This window comes from Pseudopipra pipra, chromosome 24, assembly GCF_036250125.1.
Source record: "Pseudopipra pipra isolate bDixPip1 chromosome 24, bDixPip1.hap1, whole genome shotgun sequence".
NCBI classification, from domain to species: domain Eukaryota; kingdom Metazoa; phylum Chordata; class Aves; order Passeriformes; family Pipridae; genus Pseudopipra; species Pseudopipra pipra.
In genome coordinates, this window is record NC_087572.1 from 6,301,780 (window position 1) to 6,321,902 (window position 20,123).

General features: G+C 57.1%; 1 long non-coding RNA gene across 1 annotated transcript; it reads right to left on the minus strand.

Annotated features, from left to right (window-relative positions):
- Positions 1–4,686: 4,686 nt before the first annotated feature.
- Positions 4,687–6,403, minus strand: LOC135402266 (uncharacterized). Its single transcript, XR_010425070.1, has 3 exons — positions 6,255–6,403; positions 5,451–5,677; positions 4,687–5,041 (listed from the first exon to the last, which is right to left on the minus strand). It is a non-coding gene; the product is annotated as an uncharacterized LOC135402266 (long non-coding RNA).
- Between the last annotated feature and the right edge of the window lie 13,720 nt (positions 6,404–20,123).

The window sequence follows — 20,123 nt, forward strand, 5'->3', positions numbered from 1 at the left end:
TGGATGGACCTCACCCTCTGCCGTCCCTGCGGCTGGGAGCGGCTGGCACCGGCGCGTCTGCCTTCCCCCGCCGCTGCCACCCACTCGTCCCGCGGGACACGCACGGCCCCGGGTTAAACGGGGGAGCCCCGCGGTGGGAGGAGGGCTGAGGCATCTGGGAGCATCGGCACGGAGGTGGAAATGATCCCCTCTGGCACTCGGCTGCTCAGAAGTGGGGCTGGTGCAGGGGGGTGTGTGGCACGGCAGGGCGTGCAGATATTCCGTGGGCTCCCAGATCCCTTCCAGCACATCCTGGCACAGCCCCAGTGTGACAAGCCCAGCCTCGCTGCTGCAGGGTCAGACGTGGGGCTCACCCTCTCAGCTCCGTGGTAAACCCGACGTGCCCAGGGGAGTTGCTGCAGACTGAGGGCAGGGAACGTACAACACAAGTCCCTGCGATGTCCAGGGAATTCTCTGTGCTTCAAAGCAGGATGCCAAGTCCAACCTGACACCTGGGAATGGCCCCCAGCCTGCTGTGGCTGTGTGCCCACGCTGTGTCTCCTCTGTGTCCCAGAGCTGGCTGGCTCAGGATGAAGCTGTGCCAGTGACTGAGTGCCTGTGCACAGGATCACAGGATCACAGGATCACAGGATCACAGGCTGCTTTCCCAGCAGAAACAGTCCCCCTGCAGATCCGGGGCCCCAGCACACAGTAGGAATTCCAGTCTCATGCTGGGGAAGCACCTCAACCAGACAGAGAGCTGGGCTGCCCAAACCCAAACCCATTTGGCTGAACGATCCCAAGTGTGATGTGCCGCAGCTGGGAAACTGGGTGGCTGCAAGGAAATCAGCACTCAGCCCCAGGAAACGTGCTTTTCCTTGGATTTCAGCGCGAGGGTGCTTCCTCCACACACTGACATGCTGTCACGTTGGAGTTGCAGCCTTGCTGAGCCCTGGTTCTTATTTAGCTGAAGCCACAACTCCCTGCTGATCCCGGGAGCTCAGGCACGTGCACTCTGCAGAAAGGGAAAGGAGCCCCAAGGGCTTGGCACCCACACTCTGTTTGGATCAGGGAGATCCTCTAGGAGATGTGATGGCAGGCCAAGCTCCGTGGCAGAGGAGGGAAGGAGCTGAAGTGATGCCAACATTGAGCCCAGCATTGAACGGGGCGAGGGAGGGGATTGTCCTGCTCTGCTCTGCCCTGGGGCAGCCTCACCTCAAGTTCTGGGGGCAGTTTTGGGTGCCACAACAAAAGAAGGATCTAAAGCTATTAGAGAACATCCAAAGGAGAGACACGAGGATGGTGAAGGGCCTGGAGGGACCATATAAGAAGCAGCTGAGGGCACTTGGTGTGTGCAGCTGGAGCAGAGCAGGCTGAGGGCAGAGCTCAGCGGGGGCTGCAGCTCCTCCCCAGGGGCAGCTCCGATCTCTGCTCTGGGGGAGCAGGGACAGCACCCAGGGAATGGCTGGAGCTGTGCCAGGGCAGGCTCAGGTTGGATCTCAGGCAAAGGTTCTTCCCCCAGAGGCTGGTTGGGCACTGCCCAGGCTCCCCAGGGCAGTGGGCACAGCCCCAAGGCTGCCAGAGCTCCAGGAGGGTTTGGACAACGCTCTGAGGGCCAGGGTGGGATTGTTGGGGTGTCTGTGCAGGACCACAAGAGTTAGACTCAATGATCCTTTTAGATTCAATGATCCTTGTGGAATCCCTTCCAGCTCAGGATGTTCTAGGTTTCTGTGATGTGGAATGAAGCTGCAAAACATCTGGGAGCGGTGCCCACAGTGGCCTCCAAGTAAAACTGCATCCACTCCTGCAAGGCTTCAGGCAGAAGCTGATGCTGAATGGGAGCAGCCCGTGGGAAACAAAGGCTGCAGCTGCCTCAGGGGACCAACATCCCTCACTGGCACAGGGTGGTGTCAGGGCTCCTTCACTCTGTGTCTCCATGGGGCACTCCTGGTGAGCCCCATCTGGCCATACCTCCAAAAGCAATTTTGACCCTGAGCAAGCACTGCAGCCCTCACAGCTCTGCAGGAATGGCTGACACCACCAAACCAGACCAAAGAGGGGCTGTGCCCCTCTGCCCTCCCTGGTGTGGGGAGCTGTGAGCTGGACGTGGCCATCAGCCTGGGCTGGAAGCACATCCTCCTGCTCCCTGTGCAGGAGCACCTTCCCCAGGACTCAGGTGCTTGGTGGGAGCATCACACTGCGTGTGTGCGTGTGCCATGACTGCTTTAAATGCCTGCTCCACACAGTCATTAGATGATATTTATGGTCCTTATTGAACAGCAAGAGGATAAAAAAAAGCCCTGATCCGTGCAGGGAGAAGCTGAACTCACTGGGCTGTGCAGACAGCAGGCGCCATCCCAACACGGACCCTCGAGGCCGGCACAGCCCTGCGAGGAGGGACGAGCGCCGTGTCTTTCCCAGGAGCAGCCTGGGAATGTTCCTGGCAGGGCTGCCCAGCCCAGCAGTGCGGGGATAAAGCACAGGCTTGTTCAGCTGATGGGGAAAATGCCTCTTTCTATGCTTATTTACCGCGTCCGGTGTCAGGGTCCGCGGCAGGGGGGAGCACGTGTTCCCCTCTCCAAGGGCCCTCCTGGCTCGGTGCCACACGGCCCCCGAGCCGCTGTGCCAGCCCTGCGTGCAACGCGCCCCGTGCCCGGGCACTGCCCGCTCCGGCCCGGCCGGGAGCCAGGACACCGAGTCCCAGAGGTGCTGTGGCTCCCCAAGGTCACGGGGAGGGCTGGGGAAGAGCCAGGAGCGCCGCTCGGTCCCACGGCTCCCAGAACTCCTCTGCTGCCTGTCTGTGCAGCCGCACGCGATCCAGCACACGCTCTGCCGTGCCTCGCCTGCTGGCAGCCGGGCGAGCACCGAGGTGGCACCATCCACAGCCCCCTGGAGCCCTGGCAGCGGGGGACAGGCACAGCGTCCCCCCAGGTGTTGGCACTGGCTGCAGCCCCCCCAGCTCCGGGTCCTGCTCCCTCGGGTCACGGTGGCCGTGGGAGTGGCGGTGCCAGAGACCTCCCTGCGCGGCTGCGACTTTGAGCGGTGGATTTGTAGCCTGGGCTGCTTCCTAGCTCAGCATGGAAGACACTCTACAATTTTTAATTTGCCAAAAAAGCCCTCTTTCTAGTTTACAGGGACAGAAGGGGGACTTTTATGTGCAATCTGTACAGCTCTCCAGAAAGCACTTACATTTATGATGTTCATGAAATTTATAGCCAGTTGGCAGTTGCTGCTCTCTCCTCTCCTCTCCACCAGCCACCCTGGCAGGATGGCAGACTATAATAAGCAAGCCACACATTCAAGTGGCATAAAAGGCATTTCTACAAGTTAGCCTCCTGCCCAGCCTTATAAACTCTAACAAGTCTCTAACAAGTAGGCAGGATCTCTTTATGCCCAGAGAGAAAAACCCCTTTCAGAAATGGCCTTTTCACAAAGCCCACACCTTTCTTCTAATTAAGGTTAAATAGCTCCGTGTTTTCTGGCCAATTTCATTCTTTCCCCTTATTCCCCTCTTAACAAGGCAGCCTTTAAAAAGACATCACTAATTGGTGTCTGCTTCTCACATACCATGCGTGCTTTGATAGTCAGTTAGAAAGCCTTCCCCATCGATCAAACTTCCACTGAAAGGCTGCTAATGTGCTCCATGTGTCTGCCACCAGACAAAGCCAAGTGGCGGGTCCCCAGCTCCCTTCTCCTCCTGTTCCCATACTCCCTCCCGGGACCGGGGGTCCGCAGCCAGGTCTGCCCCCGGCCCCGGCCTCCCTGGGAATAGCCCGGCCCCGGCATTGAGAGCAGCGCAGGGGAGAAATGACTCCGCGATGTGTGTGGCAATTTGGAAATTAATGGGGAGTGGTTAAATGTTAAGGGTAGGATCTGAAACAGAGCAGGCGAGAGAGCAATTGTCATGCTGATGAGACTGGAGGAAGGCCAGCGAGCTTCCCCATGAATTCCAGTCTCCCCAGTGCTTCAAATATTCCCGGGGAGAGGGCTGGGGAGGGGGATGCTGCCACGGCAAGGGGCAGTGATTCCTTTCGGCCCCCCGGCTCTGCCGAGGACGGCGGTGGGAAGGAGGGAGAGGGCTCCTGGGTGTGGGAAGGAAGGAGTAGGGCCCCCGGGTGCGCTGTTCCCCTTCCCTGCGCCCTGGCCATTGCTGGGCACGGGCTGCCCCATCCGCAGCCCATCAGCCCTTCTCCAGCCGGCAGGTCCCGACTGGGGCCTCGGGGAGAGGCCACAGGAGATGGTTGTAGTCAGGAGAGCGCTGCGAGCCAGACCCACCCCCGGCCCTGCTCCCCCCCAGCCCGGACTCAGAGCGCCACAGAGTAATTTGGGTCGAAAGGGACCTTTCAAGGTCAATAGTGCAACCCCCCTGCCCTGCTCTGGCAGTCCCGTCCCCACCTCCCGCCATCCCCGGGACATCCTCGGGATGTCCCTGCTCTGCAGGGGCTCTCCCCACCCACACTCCCAGCACAGAGCAGAGCAAAGCTCCCATTCCGGGCTGCTCTGGGGGGTCTCAAAGCACCAACAACTTAACCAGGAGTGGCTGCAGGAGGTGTCACCCAACTTGGAGACACACCAGTGGGCTCAGAGCTGGAGTGGAAGAGAGCTGGTGTGTTTTTGGAGGGGATGGCAGCACCATGCCCTGGGAAGGAGCCCTTGTCACTGAGCCAGCCAGGCTCACCTCTCCCCAGCCAGGGGACCAAAACAACCAGCTGTGAGAGAAGAGGGCAGGGGCAGAGCTGCCTGGAGGAGGCTGGGCATGCAGGATCACACCAGGGTCTGCTGTGAGGCTGTTCTAGACATCTCTATCTCTGCCATCTACTAAATACCTTTACTTTCTTTTTAAAGAACACTTACCTTTCCCACTGTAACTGCTGGCTGCCACACCTTCCCCCGGGGTAGACTCATCACCTTGCATGTTTAGAGGCCTCCAGCGGGGCTGGTGAGCCTGCAAGTGTTGTCTTCCAGCCTGGTCACAGGGGCTTTATTCCTGGGGTAAGAGCCAAGGATTCCCAGAGGAGGCTGATGAAGGGAGCAGCCAAAACCAGGCACTTCTTTGGGACCACTGTGGGACAGGCACATGCTTGGCACAAATTGCTCCACAGAGCATAACCTTTGTCTGTGCCACAGTGACAAAGGGATGGGGTGTCCCCAGGGGACACAGGCACACACACCAACTATGTTTTAGTGGTGATTTGCAGCCCTTTGTGCTGCGGGAGCCAAGGAGGGGAGAGATGGTTGGCAGCCAGACACTGGCTCCCTCCCAACCCTCAGTGGGGCTTGTCAACACCACAGGTTGTGCAGAGGGAGACCTGCCAGGAAATAGCATCCCCAAAGCTCCCAGGCAGGCTGGCAGGTGCCTCCCCAGCTCCACAGCCAGGGACGTGGCTGAGACACCTTGGAAAGCCTCCTGCACGCCGTGACCCTGCCACTCCTCGCCAGCCCCTGGTGAGCTGGGCAAATTGAGGGGTTACCTGGGCTTTTACAGCTTCATTCACATGTTTTTGCTGCCAGACAGCACAGGAGCAGGATCTCCTCTCTCCATCAAGCTTGCCTTTGAGTTTGCTCCTCTGGCAGGGGCGGGCTCCCAGCACCTCCTGCTCCTGGGCACGGCTGCCCTTCCCCAGGCTGATATGCCAGGGCTGGGGGCATCTCCCTCCACAGCCAGCTGAGACTTGACACAGCCGCTTCCATGGGAATCCTGCCAGGGCAGAGATGCTGGGCATGTGCTTTGGTGCCTCCAGACAATGGGTAAATGCCACACCTGCCTGTGCAAAGCTCATTCAAAGAGCACTCCTGGTGCTGCCACAGCCTCTCACAGCACTCACAGGTGTGAGTCAGTGGCCACGAGCCCACATTTTCCACTGCACAGCCCTTTGTGCAGCTCCTGCTGCTTCCCTGGCTCGAAGCACAGAAATCTTCCCATAGAAGAGAAAGGTAAAGTCTTTCCAGCGCAGTCAGAACAGTCCCATGGCTCACATGAGCCCTTCTGTGTCAGCTGAGATCTCCAGTGGCGCAAAGTGAAGTGAATCAGAGAATCACAGAATACCCTGAGCTGGAAGGGACCCACAGGGATCATCCAGTCCCACTCCTGGCCCTGCACAGACACCCCACCAATCCCACCCTGTCCCTCAGAGCGTTGTCCAGACTCCTTGAGCTCTGGCAGCCTTGGGACCATGCCCACTGCCCTGGGGCATGGGACTGGTTTGTTGTTCTGTCCCCTAAAGTTAACAGAGCCCTAAAGCAGAGTCAGCAGCACCCATGGCCTCTGCCTTTACCTCCCTACACTGCTCCAGCACCAGAAAAGACAGGAGCAGCCAGATCCCACGGATGCCCCATCTCTGGAAGTGTTCAAGGGCAGATTGGACAGGGCTTGGAGCAGCCTGGTCTAGTGTCCCTGCCCATGGAACGGGGTTGGAACGAGATGTCCCTTCCAACCCAAACCATTCCATGTCTCTGTGATGCCTCTGTGATGACCTTCACCCCACCAGCCCCACTTCACAGCAGTGCCTGACCCACAGGGACCCTGTGGGGCTCAGTCCCCTGAGTAACAGTCAGGGGACAGGGCTACCTGAGCACTGAATCACCTCATCACACAACTGAACTGATCCCTGCATATCAGATGTTCTGCCTGAACGTCTGTGCCTTGAGGGAAGTGGCCACACGTGCAGTACCTCAGCACCAGCCCTCCAGAGGCAGGAGGGAGCCTTCCAGGGGCTCTGGATCAGAGCAGTGCTCGTGTTGGACTGTTGTAATGAAGTGCCTGGGGAGAGGTACATGAAACACGGAGTCTCTGCTCTGAGCAGGAGTGTCTGTGCCAATAATTACTGTGCCAAAAGCAGGGCTTGCAAACGAGGGGTGGAACTCGGGCCCTCAGCAGAGGTGCCTGGTGCAATCCAAGAAGCTCTGGGGGGACCTGAGACATCTCCACAGGGCTGGCAGATGTGATACAGGATCCACGGGAAACCTGTGCCCTTCTGGCATGACAGATGGAGGCCAGGTGGGCTACCCTGGGCTGCCCCAGGTGGCACTGGGTGTCAGCAGGGACATGCTGGGGGACACACCTAAGCACAGACACCTGATCTGTGTGTGCAAACCCCCAGCCCTGCCCAGCCCAGCCCATGGGCTTGGCTTTTAGACATCTGCCCCTCCATGCCTCAGTTTCCCCATCTGTGATGGGGCCACCCTGCCTTGTCATCACCAGCCAGGCCTCACCCTCAGCCCCCCTGCACCCTCCTGACCTGGGCTTGGCTCAGCTCTTCTGCCAAGGGGGGCCCAGCCTTGGTCTGAGTCATCCCTGGGCACTCCATCTCCTCTCTCTGCCTCCATTAACAACATGCCTCCTTTCTAAATATAACTCCTGTGGATCTGCTTCCAGCTGCTGGTCCTTGGTCTGTCTTTCACAGCCAGATTAAAGGGCCCTCTAGTACCTGGATTTTATCCCCATGAAGGCACTTACACGTTGCAATCAAAACACTTCTCGGCCTTCCCTCTGACGAGCTGAGCACACTGGGCACTGTGTGTCCCTGCAGGGCTTTCTCCTGCCCTCCAGCTGCACGGGGGGCTCATCTCAGGGCTCCCTTCACTCCAGGAAGGGTCTGCCCCAGTGGTTTGCCCATGTTTTGGAGGGATGACATCCCTTTGCAGCTGATGCACCTCCCTGTCTCACCTCTGTTTCTTCAGCTTTTGGTTCCTTAATGACATAAAAATGCATCTTTCAGCTCTGCCTGGTACAAAGACTTTATAGGCAAAGGTCCCACCCCCTCCCCATTCCCTCGGGACAGCTCATTGCCCACATTGTGCCAGTGGGGAAACGGGGGCACAGGGAGGGCAAAGGGACCCCAGTGAATTTATGGCTCCAGGAAGGGCCCCTGGTGCCTCAGCCCCTTTTCTGGGTCAGGGCAAGCTGCTCCCACCACCTTTCCAGTCTGCCAGGGTGGAAGGGAGGTCACCCCACTCGAGTCAAAGCCCCAGCAGGTCCTGGCAGGGAGCAGCTCCCCAGCTGGGAGCACAGTGGGGCTGTGGTGCTGCTGGGGCCAGGCTGTGTCCTGGCAGGGACCTAGGACAGGCCAAATGGCACAGCTGGGAAACAAGAATCCCTCAAGGACAGAGAGTGGAGGGGAGAAGGATCCCCCTGAGGTGCAGCATTGGCACACATGCCAGGTTTGTCCCAGCCTCCATGCCCCGTGGGTGCCCATCTCAGAGGGAGAGACCTCAGAGCAGGCTGAGGATCCCCCACAGGTGGTTCCCAGCTCCCCCTCTTGTGTCCTGGTGATGCAGGACTGCTGGGGAGCTCTGGCCAGGCACAGCCACACGTGCCCTCCTCCTCCTGCCTCCCCCCACGGGCAGAGGAGCCCAGGGTGCTGAGCCCAGGGTGCTGAGCCTGGGCGGGTCCAGCCTCGCTGCCTCCTCTGCTGAGCCCCCAAACCCAGCCCTCTTTGGGGAGACCCCTCAGCCCTGCAGGCTCTGCTGCCCTGCCCTCCCTGCAGCTCTCCCTGGCCTCTGCTGTTCACCTGCCCTGGCTGAGGGTGACGAGGGCCATGATCCCACCCTGGCAGCTCATCCTCCACAGTCAGCAGCTGAACCCCACTGCTCCTCTGCCCTCTGCTCTGCACAGGATGTACCATCATCGTTGATAAGACACAAGTTTGCTGGTGGACTCCAGACAGTTCCAGCCTTCAGCCCTCCTGCCCAGGTGCTGCAGAGGACACCTGCCTTGGCAGAGATGCTCAGTACATTGTGGCTTTGGGGGTACCACACACTTGACCAAGGGCCTTTGGGAATTCCCAGGGGAGTATGGAGCTTATCATGATGGTGGCACAGTAAAGACCTGCTCTTCCCCTTCCTAGGATGTGCTGAGGTCCCAGAAAATGGGTGAAGGCACAGCAGGACAGGAGCCATTTGTATCCCCCCCCCAGATGCTGCATCTTTTCTTGGGGTGTCTGAGGGTCCCTCTGTGAGGGGCTGCTGGAGGAGGAGATGTTTCCACCAGGGTGGGTGACAATGGGGAAAGCTCTCAGGCTTGCACAGGAGAAGCAGCCAAGCCAGTGAGGTCAGGGGGACTCAGAGCTGGGTCAGGGTCATCTGGGGCTGCAACAGTCTGTGATCTGGAATTCTTGGGATTGGGAAAGTGCAATTTTGGGGAAGGACAGCCAGGACTTCCCTACCTGTCAGCTTAACTCTGATTCCCTGGAAAGCTCTGGAACAATAATCAAACAAGCTATTGCAAGTCTGTAGTAGTTAATGAGAAAATGAGTAACATCCAGTCTGGTTTGTCAGAAGCAAAGTGTTTCACACAACCCAATTCCTCAGTGGCCTGGCAGAGGCAGGGTCACATTCCCAGATATGCACCAGGCTCTTGACAGGGTTTCTCTGGATATTCTCCCAGGTGAATTCTGGAAACGTGGATGGGAGAGAAGTCAAAGGACTGGCAGTAGGAGGTGCTCAGACGCTCAGCAGGACGTGCCCTGACTTTTTACCTGGCAGCAGGGCTGGGCTGCCCAGGGGGCTGAGGGTTCCTCCTGGCTCTGTTTTCTTCATTAGCAGTCTGGGAATGGGACAGGGAAGGGACCATGAGAAGGCAAACCCAGCAGTGAGCGGAAGCAATCCTGCAGGACAGCATGGCCAAGCATTTCCTGGGCTGTGCACTCAAGAGCACCCTGGGAGAGGCACCAGCCCAGCCCAGGCTCTGCTCGGGAGCCGCCGGCTTTGGGTGCCACGTGTCAACAAAACAGAGTCTGAAACGGGCTGAGCCCAAAGAAGAAGGGCCAGGTGATGATGTTGTGGGCAACAGATGGACCAGGGGAGCTCAACCCAGCCTTAAGGACCCTCCTGAGACACTCAAGCAGCCACTCTAGGGACCACCTCTGGTCACTCTGCACCTAGGATCAGCCCCCAGCCCTGCCTCCAGGCCTGCTGGACACCTGAGCCTGGACACTGGCAGCTCTTCCTTCTCCAGCCAAGGAGAGGCCACGTCCACCCCTGCACAACACGAGGAGAGCAGGTATTGGCACGGGCTGCTGGGCTACAGCAACCTGCAGACGCTTCTAAAATAGCATTTTTCTCCATCTGAACACCTTCATTTTTGGGCTGTGGGTGCATGATGTGGAAAGGAGCCTGTCCCTACCCCCCCAAAGTGTTGAGAACATTTGGCTTCCAACACAAGCCATCCAAACGAAATGTTTTTAGAGACTCAGATGCATGTTCTTATTTTGTCATTGCATACATAAGCAAAATGTTGGAATATGGGTTTTTTGGAGGAGGGAGAGACTCCCCAGCCAGGAAGCAGCTGTGTGTGCCAGCTGCAAGCCCAGGAGAGGGGACAGGCAGTGACAGAGTTGGCTCTGGCTGAAGGAGGGGATGCTGGGCAGGGCTGGGAGGTGGCAGCCTCACCTCAGCCCTTCCCATGCCAGCAAGGCTTGGGGACCAAACTCCCTCCCAGCTCCCCCTTCCCTCCCCTGCTGTCCAAGGCTCGCTGGCAGCTCACCCACCCTGTCAGATCCATGTCAGTGCCTCTCTCCCCCCCGTTCCGGGGGATGGGGGGCCTTGCTCGTGGCCACATGATTGACTTGAAATATAAGGCAAAACATCCAAAGGCCACCCCTAGAAAGCCGTGTGCCAGCTCCTGACAGCTGCCACGTCCTCCCCCGAGCTCCTCAGCACAGCACAGCTCCCCCTGAGCTGACACTTCTCTTCCTCTGTCAGCTGGGGGGAGTCACCCCCCAAGGGCTCTGATGGGAGGGGGACCAAGGTGCAAACGAGCCTGTGCTGAGGGTGCTGCTTTACAGACGAGCATCTCCCTGGCTCAGGCTGGCTGGTCCCAAAGCCAGCCAAACGGGAGCTGCCCTCCAGTGCCCAGATCTCCCAGGGATGTGCCTCCTGTGACAGAACCAGGAGGGTGTGGTGCTGTCACACAGCCCAGGGCTCTGGGCATGTCCTGGATGAGATCCCAGCAGCTGCCAGGAAGAAATGGAGTGAGGGCAAGGGGCTGGGAGGGGATCTGGTGGGGACTTGGGGGGTTTTGTGAGGGCAAGCAGTGACAGGACAAGGGAGAATAGTTCTAAGCTGAAAGCTTTAGGTTAGTTAGCAGGAAGAAATCCTTCCCTGTGAGGGTGGGGAGGCCCTGGCACAGGTTGCCCAGAGAAGCTGTGGTTGCCCCATCCCTGGAAGTGTCCAAGGCCAGGATGGACAGGGCTTGGAGCAACCTGGGATAGTGGAAGGTGTCCCTGCCCATGGAGGGGATGAAACAAGATGAGGTTTAAGTTCCCTTCTCACCCAAACCATCCTGTGATTCTGTGATTCTATGGTTTGGTGGTGCCGGAGATTGAGGGGGCAGGGAAGGAGTAGCAAGTCAGGATGTATTGACAGAGCAAACCTCCTGCTCCTGGAAAGGAAGATCATTCCCTTGAACTCGTGGGTAACCTTAACTCTGCCCCTGGGCACAGCCCAGGGATGTGGTGATGTGGCTGGTTGCCCACAGACCAAGGTCACACCCACAGTGATAGGAGAAATCCCCAGGGATCCACAGGGCCTGGGAGCCATCAGGAGTGTGGGGGGGGTCACACTGCCTGCACAGGGGTGTCCCCACCAGGCACAGCATGACCATGTCCACAGGGAACACAAGGAGCTGGTGGGCACCTCTGAACTCACTCCTGTAACATCAGTGGCCCCTGGTCACCTCCAACCCAAACTAGTCCATGATCTGTGACCTGCCCCTGCAGTCTGCACACAGGAGGTCCTGCTTTGGCTGCAGGTGCTTCTGGATGATCATCCCTGGCCATCCCAAATTCTGGCTGACATGGGGCTCCGTGGGCTCTTCTGTGCCATGGGCAGAGGTTTGTTAACATCTCTCTTGTGGATTAGAGTGTAGAAATACTGGCAGAGAATTAGTGTGAGGGGACACCTGCCAGGCAGAGACCTGAGCGCCCCGTTTGCAGCCTCAAAGAAACTGGGGCAAATGGAGGAGCAGCTGTTCTCAGTGGTTTTAAAGAAAAGTCTGGATGTGCTGGAACAGGGTCAACAGCTTCTGTAGGGGATCTTTAAGGCCCCTTCCAACCCAAACCATGCTATGATTCTTTTGTGCATAGTCAAGAACTGAGAAGCATTTGGGACCCACCAGCTCTACCTCGTTCTGGAAAAACATCACAAGAACATAACCATGGAGAACCAGTACCTACCTGACAGGAGGGGACAGGCCTTGCTGAGGAAGGTGTTCAGAAATCTTCTCTGTTAGACTTTTGTCTGGGAAACTCTTGACAGATCAGCTGGTGTCTCCAGGAGGCTGGAGAGGCCACGGGCTTTAGTGACAGGGAACGGCAGGAGCACAAACCAGAGCCAGGCACCACGAGACCTCCTCAGGGTGGGCTCCCAGCCCACAAACAAGGACCAGGGAAGCAGCCCCTGTCTGCTGGATCCCAGCTTGGTGCTCCACGTACCTGTGTCCTGGTCCAGCTTCTCTTTCTGCTGATGCCTGAGCTCAGACTGAGGTCAAGACCCAGCAGGCCACCTAAAGGAGAGGGAATGGTCAGGACTGTTGGAGGAGACATTTCTGAGCTGCTCCAACACAGGTGAAGGTGTGAACACCTTGAAAGGCTCACTGGCTTCAGCTGATGGGGTGTTACTGCTCTATGGGTGTGTGAATAAAGCAAATGTCAACAAAGCAGGCATTTGGAGAGAAAATTGGTGTTAATAACAATGATTATGATAATGCTGCCACCAAGAATAAGTGTACGAACACTGACAGAGTGAGGGTAGGGAGATCCTGGGCTCTAACAAATATGTGTACTTGGAGAGCTACAGTCAGCAATGGGTTTGGGAGCTGGGGGGCTCAGCCTGGAGAAAAGGAGGCTCAGGGGGGACCTTCTGGCTCTGCAACCCCCTGACAGGAGGGGGGAGCCAGGGGGGGTCGGGCTCTGCTCCCAGGGAACAAGGGACAGGAGGAGAGGGAACGGCCTCAAGGTGCTCCAGGTGACATTTAGAGTGGATATTAGGGAAAATTTCCTCATGGAAAGGGTGGTTAGACCTTGGCAGGGGCTGCCCAGGGAGGTTTGGAGTCCCCACCCCTGGAGGTGCCCAAGGAAGGACTGGCTCAGTGCTCTGGGCTGGGGGACAAGGTGGGCATCGGGCACAGGGGGGACTCCGTGATCCAGGAGGTCTTTTCCAGCCTTAATGGTTCCATTTGGGCTGGGAGGGCCTGGCTGGGGCCTGGGCTCTGCTGCCCAATAGCTGCAGTCCCGGGGGCTCATGCACACACAGCCAGCCAGTTTTCACAGCACTAACACAAGTCTGGAAGCAGCCAGAAAATATGTCAGTGCCTCTGGAAACCTCCAGGATTGATTTCAGGGTCCTGAAAGGGAGATCACCACAAAGGCAGGAGTTGTGCTCAGTCACATAAGGGGCCTATTTTGGGGTCTTTCTGGCAGGGAAGGGGGTGTGTGTGTGTACGTGTGGGCACCCCTGGGGGAAAAAGGGGTCTTGACCCATTTCTTTTTCCCAGACCCTGCCCTGTTCCTCCCTGTCATGGGTGAGAGCCCTGCAGTTGTTTCCCTGCTAGTTCAGAGAATTATAGAGTCGCAGAATTCCAGACTGGTTTGGGTTGGAAGGGACCTTAAAGCTCATCTCATTCCACCCCCTGCCATGGGCAGGGACACCTTCCACCGGCCCAGGTTGCTCCAAGCCCCGTCCAACCTGGCCTTGAACTCTTTCAGGGATGGGGATTCTACAATTTTGTCTTATTATTACCCAGTGCAGGAGAAGGAGGATTTTTGCCAGTGCCTCGGAGCAACTGTGCTGTTAAGTTTCTTCCAAGACTCACACCAGGGCTGCTTCTCTGCATGTGTGGTCTCTTGGACTGCGTAGTGCTCATAAATAAATAAGGAGAAAAGTTCTTAATCTTCATTCGAAAGCTCCTGGTATCACAATGCTGCTGCACAAAAGCCATCTTATTAGCCCCAAGTGCAAAATGCTGCCTTTTCTTGCAGAAGCTCATTAATTGCAGGTCACCATTCAACAAGAAAGATGAGGCACTTGAGTTCTTCAGGCTCTCATTAGCCACCGAGCTGAACAGTATGTGTGAAATTAACAGTCACCTGAGTACCTCTATAATTTCATAATTATTAGGCCTAATGGGTTAGTCTCTGCCAAATGGTTTTAACTCCTTCCCAGCCAAAGCAGGGAATCACACGAGATGCCAAGGTTGGCGTATTTCACGAGTTTTATAACCATTTAACAGCTTTCTTGTGGAAATAATAATAAGGAGAGGAAGTTTCCAGGATCATGTACTGTTTGCATTTTTTAACATATGTTTAGCTTTTAATTATTCATATCCAGTGTGCCAAGGAAGCAGATAGCCTGTATCCCAGGGAGTGGGTGAAAGAGCTTTCTCTGCAAAGGGATTTTAATTGGTTTTAAAATGTGTTCTGCGTATGTGTTTATATTTGCGTGTGTGTGTGAGAGTGGAGCCTTTGGTTTCTCTTCTCCTTGATGATTACATTACATTATTTCCCGTCTCTTACATTTTTATTTATCTTAGGCTTAAAAAGCAAAATCAGAGCTGAGATTTCTGTCTCTGCTTTTGAACTCAAGGAGTTTGGAAATGGCTCTGCCTTTTAATGGGGATTTTCTCCTACTGGAAGCCAGGCAGCCGGAGGGGAAGGCTCCCCTCACCTCCAAAGAACTAATTGTTTTTCTTCTGTTTTGTCTCTCAGTCCAGAGCGAGGGCACCTTGTGCCAGCTGGGAATGTTCACAGGATGTGCCCCCTCCCCAGCTTGGAGTGACCTGGTGGGGGGCTCTGGCCCCTTGGCCACCACATTGCAGCCCACGGGGAACACACAGGGCAGCCCCCCCAGCCTCCACAGCCTGGGAAAACAGCCCTTTCCCTTTTTTCATCCACTGTGCCTGGATCCAGGCACAGTGCAGACACTCAGGCCGGTCCCCAGCACTCACTAGATTTGATGCCTGTGATTTAAAGTTGCCTCCAGAAGCATGGCTGCACCCCCTCCAGAATGGGTTATACTGGGAATGCTGTGGTCTCCTCCAAGACCCAGGAGAGAAATCCCTTTCCCACTGCTTTCAGCCTCAATGAGACCCTTGGCAGTGATGAAGGGACACAGACTGTGACAGCAGCAGGCCCAGGAGACACGTTAATGGTTGGACTCGATGTTCTCAGGGGGCTTTTCCAACCTTAATGATCTGGTGCTTCTATGGGATGGTGGAGGTGCCCCTCAGTGCCTTGTTTTCGGGGGGTGACTCCTCTCCAGAGGGAGGTGGTGCTGCAGGTGCTCCCAGACGTTGTTCCCACCCCGAGGCCGGGGCTGAGGGCAGGAACAGTGAGGAAGGAGCCCTTTGGCTGGCAGGGAGCCCTCCAGCTGAGCTCAGGGCTGACAGGAGGCCTGACACCAGCCCTGAGAGCTCTTGCTGGGGACAGGCAGGCCCTGGCAGCTGTGATGGGGCTGCAGAGCTCCTGCTGCTGCCCCAGCCCCGAGCTCTGCCCTCAGCCCACGGCCTCTGCTCTTTAACTCCAGCACATTGTGGCATCAGTGCCACGGGCTGGGAACCACAGAGGGGTCGGATCAAGGGTTGGACTTGATGATCTCAGAGGTCCCTTCCGACCTGGCTGATTCGATGATTCTATAAGTTCACAGGCCTTTTTCCTTGGCTGATGCTCTCCTAAAATTTGTTTTCATTGTGCAAGAGCTAAGGAAGAGGGGCTTGGGGCCTGAAGTCCCCCTGGGACCAGTTGAGGGGATCTCACCCCTGTGACACAGCAAGTCCCTGCATGTCCCAGGGCTGGGACAACCCCAGCAGGAGCCCCAGAGGTGCTGGTGGCAGCAATGGGGACCTGGAGCACCCCCAGGTGAGAGCAGGGATGTGTTTCTCAGGACGGGAACCAGCTGGGATACCTGCAGCCGTCAGCAAAGCCTGAGGCTGGGATGCAGAGGCTTGGATGGACCCCAGCATCAGATCCCATGAGCTCATTCTCCCTGGTGGTTCCATTCCCTGCGCTGGGAGATCAGGCTGGGAGGAGGGAGGGTCCCTCCTCACTTAGGTGCTGGAGAAACGTCTCCTTCGATGATATTTCACCTTACCTCTCCTTGCCACATCTGTCAACTTCTGCTAATTACCGAGTTTGCTATCACCCTCTGCACTGATGTGAAGGGTAGGGAAAACAGAAAAAGGAGGTTAAGGGATTCTACAATTATAAATGATGTCTGGCAGGCTAAGGTACCATATAATGCATTATAAGCACTTAAAAAGCTAACCCATTCTGTCTTCTTTCTTTGGCATAAATAATGGCTTTTTTATGAATAAATCATGCAGCCAAGGTCTCTGAAAATAGCAGGAACCTGGAGCAGAATGTCTCCATCCTCATTTTTGCTAGGACAGCAGAGAAGTCAGCAATCCACTCCATCACCGCTGATAAACCAGGGCGAGCGCAACTCCCAGTAATGAAATAGGGAGATAAAGTTTCGGGAGGGTGAGCGGGGCACCGGGATATTTCTGCCAAAGAACCGATTGCACCCGGGCTCCAAATGAAACATAATAGACTCCGAGGAGATAAGCATTTTTTTCCTGCCCCATGAATAAAGCAAGACCTCATAACTCATAGACAGCCAAAGCTGCCAGCAACTTAAAAGTGCTTCCTTCTGCTTCTGGTTTGTGTTTCCTTTTAATGAAGCTCCTCCGAAGCCGAGGGGGGGCTCAGAAGTGGGGCTGGAAGCAAGCCCTGCCTTTGCGCGTGTGGAGCCCGACTGGCGGCGGGCGGGGGGCGCGGGGAGGGCTGGGCGGTGGGGAGGGTCGGGAGGGCTGGCTGGGCGGTGGGACGGTGGGGAGGGTCGGGAGGGCTGGCTGGGCGGTGGGACGGTGGGGAGGATGGAGAGGGCTGGCTGGGGCGGCCGCAGCCACCCAGACCTCGGCACAAAGGGCTCCCAGCTGCGACGTGCCGGGAGAGGCAGGGAGGGAGGTCCTGCCAGGGGCTCCAGCCTGTCCTTGGAGGAGGATGAAGGGAAAATGGAGCTGGAAAAAAAACAGTTAAAGTGACTTTGGACAAGGGCATGAAGGGACAGGACAAGGGGGAATGGCTTCCCACTGCCAGAGGGCAGGGATAGATGGGATATTGGGAAGGAATTGTTGGCTGTGATGGGGTGGGGAGGCCCTGGCACAGGTTGCCCAGGGAAGCTGTGGCTGCCCCATCCCTGGAAGTGTCCAAGGCCCAGTTGGACAGGGCTTGGAGCAACCTGGGCTAGTGGGAGGTGTCCCTGCCCATGGCAGGGGGGATGAAACGAGATAATTTTTAAGGTCCTTCCAAACCATTCCATGATTCCATGATTAGGGCTGTACTGAGTAGGGCCAGATAAATGCTGGGGCACCCTTGGCCAGCAGCCCCCTGTGCCAGTTCTCTGACACTGGGGCATGGCTGCCCATCCTCTTGGAGGGCACAGCACTGGGTGCTCCACCCCTGGGGACAGCTGGGGCTGTGCTCTCTGAGGACCTGTGCTCTGGGGACATCATGGGTTGTCTCATTCTGTGACAGCCCCCCCAAGGGGGACACGGTGCCCCCCTGTGCACACCCTGTGCCTCCCTGTGCCCCCCTGTGCCCCGCTGTGTCCCCCTGTGCACACCCGTGCCTGTGCATGTACCGTGTGTGCACACCCTGCCCAGAGCCCTCTGCCAGTCACTCTGGGGGATGAGCTCAGTGAGGACTCAGCACAGGTGGGCACAGCTCCAAGGGCCCCCCATACACCCCCCTGCAGCTTTGGCACACTCGGTCACCAGCACCTGGTGCCAGAGGCTCTGGCTGGCGCTGGATTTCCAGGGAGCTGCCTCCTGAGTGACGGCTCCCCATCCCTGGGGGGGGATGCAGGAGCACCCAGGGTGTGTGGGGGTGCTCATTCACCCACACCTGTGCAAGGGGTACAGGCAGCTGCCCCCAGGGAAACACGTGTGTGCACAGCCTGTGCCCCCGGGACACCCCGGGCACGGCCCAGCCCTCACACGGGGGTCCTGTGCTGCACCCACAGCCTGGCAGTGGAGGATCTTTGCCCTTTTCCAAGGCCTGCACTCTTTCCCAGCAGATTCTTCCCTCTTTTCTCTTGCTTTTGCTGAGAAGAAATGAAGGTTTCCTGGGGACAACTCTTCGCTCCTCCTCCTCTTCCTCCTCCTCTTCCTCCTCCTCTTCCTCCTCCTCCCCGGGTGTCCCCAGCCTGCACACGGTGTATCAGCCACGCAGCCCGTGCCAAGGCAGCACCATGGAGAATGCAGGGGAGGATGAGGAGCAGGGAGGAAGCTCTCCCTGCCCTCGTGCTGGCTCATCCTGGCAGCCCCCAGGCCAGGTGGTTGGGTTGCTTCCTTGGGCTTCATTCAGCACGAGCAGCTTGTGCTGTTTCTCCTCCTCCCTGGGGTGGGCTGCTCATTTCTGCCCCATAAGACAATGCCCTTTTTCAAAAACAAAGAAATTATAAAGTACATATGAACATATGGTAACATATATTCTAGGCTGCCTATGTGGCCAATTCTCTGTATGTTACCATATGGTGCCACGTATTTAGCAAAAATATAACTTGACTGTTTCTCTTTCCATATGGGGATTCTTTTGCCTTAATTAATAACATTGAGCAAAAACTCTTTCTAAGGTTTCCAAGATTTCTGCAAGGGAGTATCTTATGACAGACACATGCTCCTGAAGGCTTTCCTCCTTATTTGTCTACAGCCTTCTGTCCCCATCCTCTTCCACACTCTCCAAGGGTGGCTGTGGGTCCATCTGCCCGTGGGATTGTTGGGAAGGGGGTGCTGCAGCCCAGCTTGGCTCCTGGGTCATGGAGCCTCTGTCCCCCTCAGGACCTGACCTTCAGCCCCAGGGATAACACAGTGACGTGCCCATGGGCTGGATCCCTCTGGTTCATCCAGGAGCTTTGAGGAGCTTTAATGGAGCAGAGGGGCAATGGGGAGGGTGGTGGTGCAGTGGAGAGAGGATTCGTGGCCACACAGGGACTGCTGTCTTCAAAGGAGCAGAAAGCAGCACACTTTGCAGCTCTCCAATTACGCCTCTCAAGTGCCAGTTACCTCGTAGAATAGTAAAATATGTCAGAGGATCCTCTCAGGACGAGCCTGCAGCCAGCACTGGTGAGAGGAGCCAGTCCTGGCTGTGTCAAGGCAGGGAGGGCTGGGAAGGGTCAACGGCACAGCCACAGCTGCTGGAGACCCTCCCACTCTCCAGCCAAAGCCTGTCCATGAAGACAAATCTCTGTGTGGCTCCAGATGTGTCCCTTGTCCCTCAGGGATGTTCCCACAGGCAGAGCAGAGCTGGTGTGGGTGGGAGAGCAGGGACAGCAGGCAGATGCTGGATCTCCATCTCTCCCCATTCCCTGGGTCTTGATGGGGATGCTGAGCTCCCTGTCCTCCTCCTGCATATTCTGGGCATGGGAAGGGACACAGACAGTGCTTGGGGTGGCTCAGCTTTGTGGGATGAGCCTCTACCTCCTCCTGCTCAGCAGCAGCACATCTCACCAGGCACTGCTCCCCGAGGGGCTGCCCCACTCCCACCAGCAGGCAGATCCCTCATGGTGCTCTACTTGAGTGTTCCCAACCTTCCTCAGCCCCACAACCCTCTTTCCTACCCTGTGCTGCTGGGATGGGCCAGCTCTGCCTGTAGGAATGGGACAGGGAATGGTGCCTTGCAACTGGGCATGAAGATGGAAGTACTTGGCTTTCTCTGCTCTTCACCTGAAGCACCCAGTGCAGCCCAATTATGGGCAGGATCAGGATCAGGGGCTCCTTGCCTGGGCTGCCCCAGGCCCCCCAGCTCCTCACATCCCAGAGCTCCCCATGTCAGAACATTTCTCTCCTGAGCAGATCACCAGGAACTCTACCAACCCTCTTCTGCCCCTACCTGGTCCATTCCCTACCCTGCTTCTCCACAGCACCTTCCCACATCCCTGCCCTCAGCTCTGCATGTTCTGGGGTCCACATGAACCTCCTGCTCCTCACTGGGATGCTTTGGGGGACAGGGCTTGGGCATCCTCTTGCAGTGACGTTCCAGTGTCTCCCAGGCTGCACTGCTGTGGGCTGAGCCATCTGCCCTGCTCGGCCCTGCTGCCTTCATCCAGCCCCTTTGATGGCTGGGATGGGCAGGAAATGCTCCCATGGACCA